The sequence below is a fragment of the Nyctereutes procyonoides genome, unplaced genomic scaffold (assembly GCF_905146905.1).
Source record: "Nyctereutes procyonoides isolate TBG_1078 unplaced genomic scaffold, NYPRO_anot_genome, whole genome shotgun sequence".
NCBI classification, from domain to species: Eukaryota; Metazoa; Chordata; class Mammalia; order Carnivora; family Canidae; genus Nyctereutes; species Nyctereutes procyonoides.
Window position 1 is genome coordinate 75,630,410 of NW_026575125.1, and position 14,162 is coordinate 75,644,571.

A 14,162-nucleotide genomic window follows, 5' to 3' on the forward strand; every position below is an offset into this window, starting at 1 on the left:
TTACTGCAATCCCCACTCTGCAGGGCGCCGAGAGTACGCCTTATTCCAGAGCCAGTACCTGTAACAGGCACCTAAAGCCAGTCTTATTCCCAGGCCTGTACTGCAGACCTGGGAAGGGTTCCCTCCTTTACCACTACTTCTTATCCCCTTCCTTTTCTACAGTTCTCTTCCTGAGCTGGTTTTCTCCACTAATGTGCCAAATAAACAAGTACCAGGCCACGATTGAAGGCTTTATGGTTCTTCCTCCAAGAAGTGTTTGCAGGTGCTCCAGGACATGTTTATGTCCTTTGTATTTAAGAATGAGTTTTAATGATGGGCCGTCTGCTTGGCACTGTACAGGATTTATCCTACTTTTACCTTTACAAACACCATTATTATCATCCCTATTTTTTTATGCAGAAAACAGAGCTCTAGGGAAATGAGGAAGTGTGCCCATCCATGGTCATATCAGCAAGTTTGACTACAAAGTCTGTGCACTTTTCTCCCCCTCCCCCTGCTCTGCTTCAGGCCTCTTTCTCCTTGCTGAGTCTCTCTAAGTCAGAAGTTTGGGACACAGCTTGCTCAACACTGAGGGGACACTTGACAGGAGCAGGGTGCTACTTGCACCTGGCTGCTGAGTTGGTTACTTGAAGACAGGGGGACCTGGAGGTGAGGAAACACACCCTCCCATTCCAGCCACACTAGGACTCTTCTGAATCCCAAGCATTTTTGCCTTCCTGGGCCCTTTCCTCCATATGTATATTATATATGTATATATTATTATATACATATACATATTATTATATTATATAAAATTAATATAAGTTTTTATATAATAATATATATTTCACAACTGGGTTGATATAAAGATAAATGTAATGTGGTTTGGATTATATTATTTTTTTCTTTTTGATTTCAAAAGAAATTAAAATATTTTCCTGGGCTCCGAAAAGTATGGTGGGTGGTGGGTACTGTGACTGCTGTGACTACAGCAGAGTTTCCCCTGCCTCATGTTCCCACAGGTGGCAGGTAGGAAACCAGCTAATAGATGGTTGGCTGAAGAATTCATTTTCATTTTTTAAAAGATTTTATTTATTTATTTATTTATTCATGAAAGACACACAGAGAGAGGCAGAGACATAGGCAAAGGGAGATGCAGGCTCCCTGCAAGGAGCCCGATGTGGGACTTGATCCTGGGACTCGGGGATCATGTTCTGAGCTGAAGTCAGACGCTCAACCACTGAGCCACCCAGGCATCCCAAGAATTCATTTTCAAAAAGAGGTCAAGGCATGACAACTCCACAGCCACTGTCTGACTTTAGTCAAGATATTTCTTCCTCAGGCAGCTCTTGCTGAGTTCTGGCCTCCCTCTATTTGGCTAGATACTTGGTGAACAGTTTTGGTCTGGGATGAGTTATTACACAAGAGATCTATACAGGTTTTAATCATAGTGTGCAGTAGCTGACCCAGTACATTGGTAAAGGCTCAGGTGTGTTCTCTCACATCTTAGATTTCCATGGTTTCCTCCAGCATTTTCTAAACCTCATTCATGTGCCCCTTATTTTGCCATACCTGGGTACCAGCCATGGTACTATTTAATTAACATGTTTACTTAAATTGATTCACTTTTTGAAAACTTTAAATACGGGACTCTTGGGTGGCTCAGTGGTTGAACGTCTGCCTTTGGCCCAGGACGTGATCCTAAAGTCCTGGGATCAAGTCCCACATTGGGCTCTCTGCATGGAGCCTGCTTCTCCCTCTGTGTGTGTCTCTGCCTCTCTTTCTGTGTCTCTTATGAATAAATAAATAAAATCTTTAAAAAAAAAGAAAACAAAACCTTAAATACCTAATTGCACATCATGCTAGGCAAAAATAGCTATGACTTCAAGGGTTTGATATACTAGATTTATGGGAGGTAGGATGTGACAATAGTTGAGAGCAAGGATCCTGAATCCAGAATGCTGGTTTCTGAATTCTAGTTTCAATTGCCACTTGCTAGCCAGATAACCTGGTGAGTTAGTTGCTTATTCTTGTGCCTCTGTTTTTCTCATCTGTAAAATGGGAATAACTAACAATACCTATTTCATGGAGTTGTTCTGAGGAGTAGTGGAAATGATCACAATAGCTAACACTTAGCTAATTCTCGCTAGGTGGCAAGCACTGTTGAAAGTGCTTTCTATATATTAACACATTTAATTCTCATAACAATTCTATGGAGGTAGATACTGCTATTATCTTCATTTTATGGATAATGTTATTGAGGCATGGAGAGGTTAAGTAATTTGTCTAAAGGCTTCCAGCTGGTAAATTTTGGACCTTGGGTTTGAACTTTCTTCAAATGATGCTTTGTAGAGAGAACATGTTCAATTATGGTACATTATGATTTTGTAAAAAATAAATATACTTTACTATTCAGTCATTTCTAGTATATTCGGTGCTGTGCAACTATCACTATTGTCTAATTCCAGAACATTTTCATCACTTTGTAAAGAAAGTCAGTACCCATTAGCAGTCATTTCCTAGTCCTTACCTCCCTGCAACCCTGATATACACTAATGTACTTTCTATCTCTATGGATTTTCCTATTCCAGATATATAATACAGATGGAGTCATGCAATATGTGACAATTTGTGTCTGGCTTCTTTCTCTTAGCATGGTGTTTTTGAGGTTCATACATTTTTAGCATGTGTCAGTACTTCATTCCTTTTTATGGCTAAATAATATTTCATTGTATAGATATACTACATTTTTTATATATATTTTGGAGATATCATATATCTTCTTTGGAGAAATTTCTGTTCATCTTTTGCCCATTTATTAATTGAGTATTTGTCAATTGTAGAGTTGTAAGAGTCTTTATATATTTGGGATACTAGACTCCTTATGATGTGATTCTTTAAGTTTTCTTTGCAACTTCTTGATGGTGTTCTGCAATGTTTGCAATCACAGGCCAGCCCTCATGTGGCTTTAGAGTTCAAATGAACACTATAAACACAGTCTAATTCAATCCTGGTAGCAAATTCAGACATATGGCAAAAGCAAATCTAATTTTTTTTTCTGGAGGAGTCTACCCTTAACTGAGGCTTTAACAAGATTCTTACAGACAAAACCCAAACACACGTATTTTTTAAAAATATTTTATCCACTTGTTAGAGAGAGAGTGAGCAAGTGAGAGAGAGAGAAAGAGAGAAAGAGAACATGATCAAGGGGATAGGGTGAAGTGGACTCCCCACTGAGCGGGGAGCCCGATGGGGGGGGAGTTTGATCCCAGGACTCCGGGGTCATGACCTGAGCCAAAGGTAGCCGCTTAACCGCTTAACTGACTGAGCCACCTAGGTGCCTCCACACATTTTTTTTTAAAGCTACCATCAGGGGCACCGGGGTGAAAGAAAATTTATTTCACTTTGCATAATGTTGCCTGAGTTTATCCATGTGGTGGGATGAATCAGGTCTTCATTCCTCTTACTCAGAGGCATCAGATACTAGCCTCCAGAAGCTAAGTGTCAAGATAGTCTGGAGCCGATGTCCCATACAGAGGCTCAGGGTGACTCAGTTGTGTTTTGGCACTACCACATTGAGATGACACATTTATCTGCCTTCATCTTGTTGAAGGGTGCTGGGCTGATGATGCAAGCTTAGACTCCCAAGAGCAGTCCTTCTGGGCACCTGGGTGGTTCAGTGTTTGAGCGTCTGCCTTCGGCTCAGGTCATGATCCCGGGGTCCTGGGTTTAAGTCCCACATCAGATCCCTGCATGGAGTCTGCTTCTCCCTCTGCCTCTCTTTCTGTGTCTCTTATGAGTAAATAAATAAAATATTAAAAAAGGAGTCCTTCTGCTAGGCAATAATCACTCTGTGAAGGAGCTATGATCCTTAAAGATCAGAGGTCTTTATTCTGGTCTGTAAACCAGATAGTTTCTAAGGACTTTAGCAGTCAAGATAGCTGTAATATTGTGGGAGGTTTTTTTTCTTAAGATTTTATTTCTCTGACAGAGAGAGAGACTGCATGCATGAGAGCGCAAGCACGCACAAGCAGGGGGAGTGGCAGGCAGAGGGAGAGGGAGAAGTAGGCTCCCCACTGAGCAAGGAGCTCAATGCAGGGCTCCATCCCAGGACCCTGGGATCATGACCTGAGCGAAAGGCAGATGCTTAACCAACTGAGCCACCCAGGTGCCCCATGTTCTTCTGCTTCTTTTATTCTTGGGTCATGACCCAAGCCTAACTGACTGAGCCACCCAGGAGCCACTATTATGGAAGTTTCATGCTCATAGATTACATTTCTGCTGCAAGTGAGGTCACCTGTTTCAGGTGTGGCTAGACGTGAAGGTGGGATGGATGAGCTATTTGTTAAGGCCTGCAGGAGCCCATTCATAGCACTGTGTGGTTTCTAAGTCTTATTTATCCCTGCAAGGGGACTCTGTAGTTAGGGACTTAAAATGTTTTCAGTCTTTGACCAAAAAGCCTACAGACCACCCAGATACACCCAATGTGTCACAGAAAGACTTGATAGGAAGAATGGTGGGGTGGCTTTGATGAAGTAAAGTCTGTTTTTATTAAATATCATAAGCATTCATGTCAGAAGCCAAAGCTTTGGCTTTTTTTAATAGGTATTATTTCTTAGAGATGCAAGGGTCATATGGAGGCTTCCCATACCTACCTTTGGGGGAAACCACAGTTTTCTGTAATTGCTTCAGACTATTGAGATTGTGTCTATACTCACAAAGTGAGAAGAAAACTCACTGAGGCTATTTGCATGTGTAGTCCTAGCCCTTAGAGGGGACAGGAGGGAAGGAATGACAGCCTGGAGATATCTGTTATTGCTGGTGATTTTATGTGGCAGTAAAAGTGATTGAATTTTGCATTTCCTATCCTATGTTGGATCATCCAGGCCCTTCAGGGTTCTTTCATGAAACTGAATCATTTACACACAAAATCCCAGTCCAGAAACTGGGTCTCTTTGCTGTAATTGAGAGTCAAGGATGAAATTCCTTGATTTTTCTTTGAATTCTGCCTAATTTTGTTGGCCATTGTGACCAGAATGCTTGTAGAAATGACTGTGGCTGCAATCGTTGATGCATGAGTTGGATACCATCCCTAAGATTTCTTTACCTAGGGTACCCTGGGTTCAAGCCTCAAAAGACCTGCTCCCTATAGCTGTGTTCTCCGTAGGGATCCTTCAGAGGAAAGCCTTTCATGACCTTCTTGATCCTTGCTGTCATCTGAGAAAGTAATTTGCATTCAGTCTACCTTATGGTGGAAGAAAAATACAGTGTCCTAATTACTGTGGTGTTTAGCTATTTCCATTTCTAGCTCAATTCTTAGCACTGGCAGGATGTCTTCCCATTCCACCCAGCCCACAGTGCTCTTGTCTTATGAGCTCTCACAGCACTTGCAGTTTGAACTCTTCATTTGATTCTTTTTAAAAAAATATTTATTTATTCATAAGAGACACACAGTGAAAGGCAGAGCCATACGCAGAGGGAGAAGCAGTCTCCCTGTGGGGAGCCTGATTCAGGACTTGATCCCAGGACTCCGGGATCATGACCTGAGCCAAAGGCAGACGCTCAATCACTGAGCCACCCAGGCGCCCCTCTTCATTTGATTCCTATCACACACCACCTGAGCATGAGCTACCTCTAAATGTACACAGACACAAATGCCAGAATGTGTGGGTATATATGTATATTGATGTATGTTTTGATATCTTTATTAGATTGTAAACTCCTTACACTTCATACTGCTTAGAGTTCCCCAAAGCAGTACTGAGTACATAACAGGCATTCAGTAAGGATTTCTTGATTGGTTGGCATATTTGGAGAATATGAGTGGGGTGGCTTGCTTTTTTTCTAGCCCAAGGCTGCAAACTTTTCTAGCTGAGCTTATACAGAGTTGCATCCATCCTCTCATTTTCCTCCCAGTTCAGCTGACATTCCTAAGAGACAAACGGAGGTGGCAAAGTTCTTCCTAGGAGAGGTCTGGGATTTACCTGATGGTTTTAGATGTAGTTTGGGAAACTAGTTAGCATTACATTCTTTTCTGTGTCTGAGGAAGGCTTTGGAACTCCTGTCTTCTTTGAGAAGGCTCTTCTGTCCTGTCCCTTTATTTTTATTCACTGCTGTCCTCCTTACTCTCTCTACTGTGTGTGTGCATGTGTGCATGTGTGTTTATATTCTAGTTCAGTGTCAAGTGCTATGTGCAAGGGCCACAGAAGTGAGCAAGACATGGGAAAAAAGACATGAGATTTTGGGTGCCTGGGTGGCTCAGTAGGTTAAGCCTCTGCCTTCGGCTCAGGTCATGATCCCAGAGTCCTGGGATCCAGCCCTGCATTTCATCGGACTCTGCTTAGCAGGGAATCTGCTTATCCCTCTGCCCCTGCCCTTGCTCATTTTCTCTCTCTTCCTCTCTGGCTCTTTCTCAAATAAATAAATAAAATCTTTTTTTAAAAAAGGAAGATATAAGATTTTAAGATAAAGTGGAAAAAGATAAATGCCACAAGAGAGGAGCAAAATAATCTTTTTTTTTATAAATTAATTTTTATTGGTGTTCAATTTACCAACATACAGAATAACACCCAGTGCTCATCCCGTCAAGTGTCCCCCTCAGTGCCCGTCACCCATTCACCCCCACCCCACGCCCTCCTCCCCCTCCACCACCCCTAGTTCATTTCCCAGAGTTAGAAGTCTTTATGTTCTGTCTCCCTTTCTGATATTTCTCACACATTTCTTCTCCCTTCCCTTATATTCCCTTTCACTATTATTCATATTCCCCAAATGAATGAGAACATACACTGTCCTTCTCCGGTTACTGTGGCCAAGTTCAAAAAGGGTGTTGCCTGAGTTCTCCTCTGGGATTTTGATGGAATCTTGTCTCACATTTAGATCTTTCATCTATTTTGAGTTTATCTTTGTGTATGGTGCAAGAGAGTGGTCCAGTTTCATTCTTCTGCATGTGGATGTCCAATTTTCCCAGCACCATTTATTGAAGAGACTGTCTTTCTTCCAGTGGATCGTCTTTCCTCCTTTATCGTATATTAGTTGACCATAAAGTTCAGGGTCCACTTCTGGGTTCTCTATTCTGTTCCATTGATCTATGTGTCTGTTTTTGTGCCAGTACCACACTGTCTTGATGAACACAGCTTTGTAGTACAACCTGAAATCTGGCATTGTGATGCCCCCAGATATGGTTTTCTTTTTTAAAATTCCCCTGGCTGTTTGGGGTCTTTTCTGATTCCACACAAATCTTAAAATAATTTGTTCTAAGTCTCTGAAGAAAGTCCATGGTATTTTGATAGGGATTGCATTATACGTGTAAATTGCCCTGGGTAACATTGACATTTTCACAATATTAATTCTGCCAATCCATGAGCATGGAATATTTTTCCATCTCTTTGTGTCTTCCTCAATTTCTTTCAGAAGTGTTCTATAGTTTTTAGGGTATATTTTGAGAACCATTTGAATGGTAAATGGTTCTCCAACCTTTTATTTTCAGGTTGTAGGTGTCCTTCTGTCTAAAATGAGTCTCTTGTAGACAGCAAATAGATGGGTCCTGCTTTTTTATCCAGTCTGAAACCCTTTTGATGGGGTCATTAAGCCCATTCACGTTCAGAGTTACTATTGAAAGATATGAGTTTAGTGTCATCATGATATCTATTTAGTCCTTGTTTTTGTGGATTGTTCCACTGAACTTCTTCTTAAAGGAGAGTTTTAAGAGTCCCCCTTAAAATTTCTTGCAGAGCTGGTTTGGAGGTCACATATTCTTTCAGTTCCTGCCTGTCTTGGAAGCTCTTTATCTCTCCTTCCATTTTGAATGAGAGCCTTGCTGGATAAAGTATTCTTGGTTGCATGTTCTTCTCATTTAAGACCCTGAATATATCCTGCCAGCCCTTTCTGGCCTGCCAGGTCTCTGTGGAGAGGTCTGCTGTTACCCTAATATTCCTCCCCATGAAAGTCAGGGACTTCTTGTCTCTTGCTGCTTTAAGGATCTTCTCTTTATCTTTGGAATTTGCAAGCTTCACTATTAAATGTCGAGGTGTTGAACGGTTTTTATTGATTTTAGGGGGGGATCTCTCTATTTCCTGGATCTGAATGCCCGTTTCCCTTCCCAGATTGGGAAAGTTTTCAGCTAGGATTTGTTCAAATACATATTCTGGCCCTCTGTCCCTTTCGGCGCCCTCGGGAACCCCAATTAAACGTAGGTTTTTCTTCCTCACACTGTCATTTATTTCCCTTAATCTGTCTTCATGGTCCCTTAATTGATTGTCTCTTTTTTCCTCAGTTTCCCTCTTTGCCATTAACTTGTCTTCTATGTCACTCACTCGTTCTTCCACCTCGTTAACCCTCGTCGTTAGGACTTCTAGTTTGGATTGCATCTCATTCAATTGATTTTTAATTTCTGCCTGATTGGATCTAAATTCTGCAGTCATGAAGTCTCGTGAGTCCTTAATGCTTTTTTCTAGAGCCACCAGTAGCTGTAGAATAGTGCTTCTGAATTGGCTTTCTGACATTGAATTGTAATCCAGATTTTGTAACTCTGTGGGAGAGAGGGCTGTTTCTGATTCTTTCTTTTGAGGTGAGGTTTTCCTTCTAGTCATTTTGCTCAGTGCAGAGTGGCCAAAAACAAGTTGTATTGGAACACGGGGGAGTATCACTGGTCCGTCTAGCTGGTCTTCTGGGGGAGGGGCCTGCTGTGCTGATTTTCAGGTGTTAGCACTTGGGGGAGCTGCTCTGCCCCTGCCTGCTGCCGGGCTCAGCGGGGGTTGTTTACCCCATGGGGCCCCAGGAGGAACAGCAGCAGTTGCTATGGGAACTCTGGAAGCCTGGATTTAGCCTCCGCAGGAACTATGGGGCTCGGGGCTCTCAGTTCTCGGTTCTCCGTCTGCAGGGCCTGGAGGCTCCGGGGCGGGGCCGCTGATCTGCTCAGCTCGGGGCAGGAGCGTCCTTGCTGTCCTGGGCCCTCCCGGCCTCTGCCTGTCCCGGGGGAGGCCGGATCCTGGGCTGTGTCCCGGCGCCCTGTGCTCCGGCGCCTGCGCTGTGGGATTCGCGCTCCCGCCCCGCAGCCCCCTCCGCGGAGCCGCTCCCGAGCCCCTCCGAGCTGCTCCGGTCGGTCCCGCCGTGCGCGCTGCAGCCCTTAGGGAGCTCGGAGCACTCTCCTGCGCTCGCAGGTGTCTGTTAGTGTCCCCGGGAGCCCGAGGGCATCCCCGCCCTCCTGGGTCCTGCTCCACCTCCCTGCGAGCCCCTTTCCGCCCGCCCGGGAAGGTTGGTGCAGTTCCTGCTCCTCCGGGACGGGGCTTTCCTGTCCTGGGGACACTCGCCCCGGCCTCAGCCCGGCTCCTCCGGGGCCCCTCCCCCTCGGAGGCCTTTTGTTTCTTTATTTCTTTTCCCCCGTCTTCCTACCTTGATAGAAGCGCGAACTCTTCTCACTGTAGCATTCCAGCTGGTCTCTCTTTACATCTCAGGCCGAATTCGTAAATTTTCAGGATGGTTTGAAGGTTGTCTAGGTAATTTGGTGGGGACAGGTGATTTGGGGACCCTGCTCTTCTGCCATCTTGCCCCTCCCCCTCAAAGATACTTATTTTTTAAAAGTAAAAAAGAACTTCCCAACCGTATTACAGGATTCATCTTAGATTTCACCTCTTCCATATATTTCCAGATTTCTACTGAATGTGACCTCTCCCTCCTTGAACTTCCATAAGATTATTTTGCTACAAATGGTTCTCAAAAAATACCCTAAAAACTATAGAACACTTCTGAAAGAAATTGAGGAAGACACAAAGAGATGGAAAAATATTCCATGCTCATGGATTGGCAGAATTAATATTGTGAAAATGTCAATGTTACCCAGGGCAATTTACACGTATAATGCAATCCCTATCAAAATACCATGGACTTTCTTCAGAGACTTAGAACAAATTATTTTAAGATTTGTGTGGAATCAGAAAAGACCCCAAACAGCCAGGGGAATTTTAAAAAAAGAAAACCATATCTGGGGGCATCACAATGCCAGATTTCAGGTTGTACTACAAAGCTGTGTTCATCAAGACAGTGTGGTACTGGCACAAAAACAGACATATAGATCAATGGAACAGAACAGAGAACCCAGAAGTGGACCCTGAACTTTATGGTCAACTAATATACGATAAAGGAGGAAAGACGATCCACTGGAAGAAAGACAGTCTCTTCAATAAATGGTGCTGGGAAAATTGGACATCCACATGCAGAAGAATGAAACTGGACCACTCTCTTGCACCATACACAAAGATAAACTCAAAATAGATGAAAGATCTAAATGTGAGACAAGATTCCATCAAAATCCCAGAGGAGAACTCAGGCAACACCCTTTTTGAACTTGGCCACAGTAACCGGAGAAGGACAAACAGTGTATGTTCTCATTCATTTGGGGAATATGAATAATAGTGAAAGGGAATATAAGGGAAGGGAGAAGAAATGTGTGAGAAATATCAGAAAGGGAGACAGAACATAAAGACTTCTAACTCTGGGAAATGAACTAGGGGTGGTAGAGGGGGAGGAGGGCGGGGGGTGGGGGTGAATGGGTGACGGGCACTGAGGGGTACACTTGACGGGATGAGCACTGGGTGTTATTCTGTATGTTGGTAAATTGAACACCAATAAAAATTAATTTATAAAAAAAATTAAAAAAATAAAAAATAAGTATCTTTTTTCTCCTGATTACAAAAGTAGTGAGTTATTGCTGTGATAAATTTGGAAAGTATGAAGAAGCCAAAAATAATATAAAATAAAATAAGTTTACCCATAACCCGTGTCTCCTTCAGAAGTGATAGTGACAAATTTCATTTTTTTAAGATTTTACTTATTTTTTTGAGAGAGAGTGAGCATGAGTAGGGGAAAACAGGGGGAGAAGCAAGTTCCCCCTAAGTGGGGACTTTCATGTGGGGCTTAATCCCAGGACTCTGAGACCATAACCTGAGCCCGAGGCAGATGCTAAACTGACCGAGCCACCCAGGATCCCCAAATTTCATTTTTTTCTATACTTTTTTTTTTACAAGTACTATTTCCATTTAACTATCTGATATTCTTAGTTGTCTAACATTATATCACAAGTATTTCCTATACCTTAAAAAAATTTTAAGGATTTGAATAAATGATTGCATAATAGTCTTATTTATTCATCTGTTTTCTTGTTCAGTCATTCTATCAATATTTATTGGCAGCCACGCACACTGTTGTATTTCAGTGGCAGAGTGTCTGACATATATTGGATGCTCAATAAATATTTGTTGAATCAATGAATGAACGAATAGGTTTCAGGACTATTCTAGATCTGTAACAACTTTCTTTTCTTCCCTTCGTTTTTTGACTTTTACGTTTTTATTTGAATTCCAGTTAGTTAACACATGGTGTTCTGTTAGTTTTGGTGGTTCAATGATTTACTACATTACTCAGTGCTCATCATAAGTGTAATCTTAATCCTCATCACCTATTTCCCCCATCCCTCCCACCTCTCCTCTGGTAACCATCTCTTTGTTCTCTATAGTTTAAGAATCTGTTCCTTGGTTTGCCTTTTTCTCTCTCTTTTTCCCTTTGCTCATTTGTGTTGTAACAACTTTCTTAACCATTTTCTCTCATGTTGATTATCTAAGATTTTATCTTCCCCCCTGTTTTCTAACCAGTGTATTTTTGTGCATGAATTATTTGTGAGTAGAATTTCAATGGGTAGAGTTCAGAGATGGGGGAGAGAGCTAGGCAGATAGCACAAAATGAAGATGACACAGAAAGAGTGTATTCATGGGCCAGCCAATAGTTCAATTTGGCTGGAGATGACCTAGGGGAGAACATGAAAGCCAGAGCTGAAAGTGATACTCATTTTTCACATTTACATAACAGTTCCTAATTTAAAGAATGCTTTTGTGAACATTACTTTACATAATCCTTGCTGAATTATTATTTCTACTTTATAAATGAGAAAACTAAGAGTTAGTTGCCTAAGTTTGCACAGCTAATAAGTGGTAGAGATAGAATTGGGTTTTGAAATCTATATTTAGGGGTTTGGGTTTTATCTTGAGAGCACTGAGGAGTCATTGGAGGGTTTTATTAGTAGTAGGATGAGTAGGAGGAGGAGGAAGAGTATAGTTATAGTAATATTAATTAGTCTAACTTTTTGTTCTGAAATAGCTTGACTCACAAGAATTTGCAAAAATAGTACTTCAGAGAATTCCTGTCTACCTGACATCCAGCTTTTTCCCAATGATAATAACTCCTGTAACTATAGCACTTTTTCAAAATCAGAAAATTGATATTGGTACAATGCTATTAACGCAGGTTTGTCAACCTTGGCACTCTTGTCATTTTGAACTGAAAAATTATTTATTGTAGGGGCCTTTCCTGCACATTTGTAGGGTGTTTAGCAGCATCTCTGATCTCTACCCACTGGATGGCAATAGCAACCGCCAACATCAGTTTTCATAACCAAATATATCTCCAGACGTTGCCAAATGTCCCCTGGGGATGGGGGGACACCATTGCCTATATTTGAGAACCACTGCATTAACTCAAGTACAGAACTAAATAGGATTTAGTGTGTGTGTGTGTGTGTGCGTGTGTGTAGTTCTACGACATTTTATTGCTTGTAGAGATCCATGTAACCATGATGACAAAATACGAAACTGTTCAATCAACCTCAAAGAAACTCTCTGGTATTATACTTTTTTGGTGCCCTAACTCTTGGCGCCCATGGATTTATTGTCCATCTCTATAATTTTGTCACTTTGAGAAGCTTACCTGAATGGAATTCTATGTATATAACATTTGACACTGGCTTTTTATCTTCACTCAGCATAATAACATTGAGACATATTTCAGATTGTTGCTTGTATTAATAGTTTGTTCCTTTTTATGCCATACTAATTTTGCTTAACCCTTCACCTGTTATGGATATTTGGGTTGTTTCTGTTTTTTTTTTTTTTTTTTTGTTAATATGAATAAAGCTGCTGTGAAATTGCATGTGTAAGGTTTTGTGTGAACATGAGTTTCATTTCTTTGCTATAAATCCCCAAGTATGTAATTTCTGGATCTTAAGGTGTATATGTCTAGTTTTTAAATAAACTGCCAAACAATTTTTTCAGGGTGGTTGTACAATTTTACATTTCTACCAATACCATTAATCCATTAATAGAGTTTCTTTGCATCTTCACTAACATTTGATATTGTCATCTTTTTTTTTCTTAGCCATTCTAATAGGTGTGCACTGATATCTCATTGTAGATATCTCATTAAGAAAATTTGCATTTTGGGGGTGCCTGGGTGGCTCAGTTGGTTAAGCATCTGCCTTCGGCTCAGGTCCTGATCTCAGGGTCCTGGGCCGAGCCCCGCTTCAGGCTCCCTGCTCACTGGATTGTCTGTTTCTCCCTCTCCCTCTGCTGCTCCCCCTGCTTGTACTCTCTTGCACTCTCTCTCAAATAAACAAAAATCTTTAAAAATTTTTTTCATTGTTATAATGCCTGATGATGTTGAACATCTTTTCTTGTGCTTGTTGTCTGTATATCCTCTTTGGTGCATATCTATGCGTGTCTTTTACCCATATTGTAAATGGATTGCTTATTTTACTGTTGACTTTTAAGAGCTCTTTATATATTCTAGATTATTTGTCAGTTATTTGGTTTGCAAATATTTTCTCCTAGTCTGTAGTTTGTCTTTTAATCCTCTTAGGAGGATCTTTGGAAGGGCAAAAGTTTTTTTTTAATTATTTTTAAAGGTTTTTATTTATTTATTTGAGAGAGCATGTGTGTGTGAGAGAGAGAGAGCATGAACAGAAGGAGGGACGGGGGGAAGCAGACTCCCCAGTGAGCAGGGAACCTGATGCAGGGCTTGACAGGATCACAACCCAAGCCAGAGGCAGACACCTAACTGACCGAGCCACCCAGGCACCCCCAAAAGTAGTTTTATTTTTGTTTTTTTATTTTTTTAATTTTTATTTATTTATGATAGTCACACAGAGAGCGAGAGAGAGAGAGAGAGGCAGAGACATAGGCAGAGGGAGAAGCAGGCTCCATGCACCGGGAGCCTGACGTGGGATTCGATCGCGGGTCTCCAGGATTGTGCCCTGGGCCAAAGGCAGGTGCCAAACCGCTGCGCCACCCAGGGATCCCCCAAAAGTTGTTTTAAAACTTTATTTTATTTCTTCAGGTTTGGTTGAGATAAATTGATATAAA